Source organism: Pinus tabuliformis, chromosome J (assembly GCF_031772625.1).
Source record: "Pinus tabuliformis cultivar Carrire ecotype Pingquan chromosome J, CPIR1, whole genome shotgun sequence".
In the NCBI taxonomy this organism is placed as follows: Eukaryota; Viridiplantae; Streptophyta; class Pinopsida; order Pinales; family Pinaceae; genus Pinus; species Pinus tabuliformis.
In genome coordinates, this window is record NC_142295.1 from 1,043,744,384 (window position 1) to 1,043,747,994 (window position 3,611).

The following is a 3,611-nucleotide window of genomic DNA, read 5'->3' on the forward strand; positions in this document are numbered from 1 at the left end:
TTCATTATCATCATCATCACCACCATCAATCTCATCATTGCATTATCATCATAATCACCATTCATGTCGTTGTCATCATCATCATCGTCATCATTATGGACACTGTTGTCAATTATTCATAATTATAGGTGTCATAAGAAATATCATCAACCCAAAAAATATTACAAGTGCTCAAAAAGGGTTGTTAGGACACATGATATATGCAAGAGAAATGACAACTTTATTTTTTAGAGATGATCGATGATCATCATCACCACTACCATTATCATCATCATTATAATTTTCATCATCCCCATCGTCATAATTAATGTAATTTCTATCATCACTGTTGTCAGCTTCGTCATGAACATCATAATCATCATTCATGCTATTATTGTTGTTGATGATGACCAAGATGAAAATAATGATAATGATGATGACTTGGAAGATGACTCTAAAGATATTGATTATGATTATGACCATGAAAACATTTAAAAATTGGTAAAATTGTCCAAGGTCATTAGCATCGCCATCATCATTGTCATCATCATCATTTTCATTATAACCCCCATCATCTTTATCATTATTTTTATTATCATAATAATCACAATTCATGTCATCGTCATCATCTTCATTATCATCATCGTCATAATTATTGGCATTGTCATTAGTTTTTCATAATTGTTAATGTCATAAGAAATATGATCAATGCAAAAATTATATGTGTGTTGGAAAATGGATGCAAAAGTCAAAAAAAAATGGGGGCAACAATAGATGTAAAATTGGATGAAGAGTGGACACAACATAAGTAGATGCAAAATAAGACAGGAAATTTGATACAAAAGTGGATGAAAAAGTAGATGCAATAGTTGATGCAAACTTGGACACAAAATAGGGTGCAAACATGGATGAAAAAGTGGAAGAAAACATGGGTGTAATAGTAGGCATAAAACTTAGCATGAATTGTTGTGAAATAAATGTGGATACAACAATGAACAAAAAAAAAAGACACAAACTTGGATGCAAAAAGGAGGCAAAATGGATTAAAAAATGGATGTAAACATGGATCAAACATGGGTGCAATAGTGGACACAAAATTAGATTCAAAATTGGACACATCAGAAGTGGATGTAAAAGTAGATGCAAAATGGGATGCAAAAAACAGAAAAATTATTTGATGCAAACTTGGACACAAAAGAGGATGCAAATGTGGATGCAAAATTGGAAGAAAATGTGGGTTTCAATGATAGGCACAAGATATGGCACAACAAAAGTGGATGAGAAAGTGGATGTAATAAAAAACACAAAAAAATATGCAAACTTGGATGCAAGACAAGATGCAATAAGGGATGAAAAAGTGGATGCAAACATGGGTGCAACAACAGAAACAAAATTGGATGAAAAATATGGATGCAATGGAAGTAGATGCAAAAGATGATACAAAATGAGATGCAAAACCCAACACAAAAGTGGATGCAAAAATAGATGCAATATTTTGATGCAAAAGTGGATGTGAAGATGGATGCAAAATTGGAAGCAAATGTGGGTACAATAGTAAGTACAAAACATGGTACAAATAATGTCACAAAAAAAGTAGATGTAATGATAGATGCAAAAAAAGAAGCAAATGAAGATGAAAAATAAGATGTAAAAGTGGACGTAAACATGGGTGCAACAATGGATGAAAAATATGATGCAAAAGTTGATGCAACAAAATTAGATGCAAAAGTAGATGCAATATGAGACACAAAACTTGATGCAAATCTTGATGCAAAGGGGATGCAAAAAATGATGTAAAAATGGATGCAAAAAGTAATTTAAAAAATGATGCAAGAGATGATGAAAAAGTTGATGCAAGTGTAGGGGCAAAAAGTGGATGCAATAAATGATACAAAAGTTGGTGGAACAAAATTAGATGCCAAACTTGATGCAAAACATGGTGCAAAGGATGACACAAAACTTGGCATAAAACTTGGCGTAAAACCTGGTGTAAAACTTGATGCAAAACCTATTGCAATACCTGGTGCTAAACTTGGTGTAAGACTTGGTGAAAAAATCGGTGCAAACTTTGCATCAATTTTTGCACCATATTTTATAAATGGACACAAAGAGAACCGAAAATGGGCTCTAGACGCAAAAAAGGAAGAAAAAAGGGATGCTAATCACAGGGTTTTATTGTAGTGTAGTATCAGAGCTAAAGGTCTATTCTGCTAATAAACTCACAGGAAAGAAGGGTTCCTTGTTCAAGTGGGAGAAATGGTGGAAGATGGTAAGTTCATGGTCGAGAAATTTAACGACCAAAACTTCCCGCTATGGAAGATGCATATGGAAGATTATCTGTATTAGAAAGATCTATACCTACCATTGAGAGGAAAAGAAAAGAAGTTGATGGCTATGACAGATGCAGAATGGAACATTCTTGATAGAAAGGCACTCGGAACAATACGATTGTGCCTCACAGTGTCGGTCGCCTTCAACATTTTGAAGGAAATAATGAAAGAGGGTTTGATTTAGGCGTTGGCAAAGCTATATGAAAAGCCCTCACCCTTAAACAAGCTATTTCTTATGAAATGATTATTTAATATGAATATGTTAGAAGGTGGATCTGTTGGAGACCATTTAAAAGATTTTAATACAGTTATAAGTCAATTAAGTTTTGTAGGGGTAAACTTTGATAACAAAGTTAGAGCTCTATTATTCTTGTGCTCATTGCCAGAAAGTTGGAATGGTTTAGTAATGGCCATTAGTAACTCTGTTTCTAGATCTAGTACTTTAAAGTTTGATGATGTTGTTGGTACTATCCCTAGCAAGGAAATGTGATGAAAAAGCTCCGGTGAGACATCGAGTAATGCTTTGAGTGTAGAGTCTAGGGGAAGAAGAATGGAAAGGTGAAAGAGCTCAAGATATCGCAGTAAATCAAGGAAAGGTAGATCCAAGTCCAGATTGGGGATAGTGTGCTAGAAATGCGGAAAGAAAAGAAACCTCAAGAAAGACTGTAGGTCTCGGAAGGGAAGAGAGGGAGATGCACAAAAAGAAAAAAATCATGAAGAAATGTCTCTGGTGAGGTGTTATAAGATTATTTGATTCTTTCTTTCGAAAATATTACTTATTCCAGGGTGCTAGATTCAGGGTCCTCATTCCATGTCACACCTGATAAGAAATATTTTCATGACTATGTTCAAGGAGATTTTGGAAAAGTCCGTTTGGGTGATGAGAAACCCTGTAAAATTGTTGGAATGGTTAAGGTTCTTGTAAAACAACAGAATGGAAACCAATGGCTACAGAAGGAGGTAAGGCATGTTATAGATCTAAAGAAAATTTTGATTTCAACAGCGCAGTTAGGCAGTGAAGGTTGTGTGAAAACTTTCACAAATAAAGCTTGGAAGGTCACCAAAGGAGCCCTGGTAATAGCAAAAGGCAAAATGGTTTGGTACATTGTATTTATGCAATGGTATTTCTAAATTTGTTAATGCTTTAACTTCCAAAGGAGCAGATGCAACATTATGGCATCATTGGCTTGGACACATGAGTGAGAAGGGAATGAAGATTTTTCACTCAAGGAATTTGTTGCTGGGTTTGAATAATGTTGATTTGGACTTCTGTGAGAATTGAATTTATGGAAAACAGAAGAG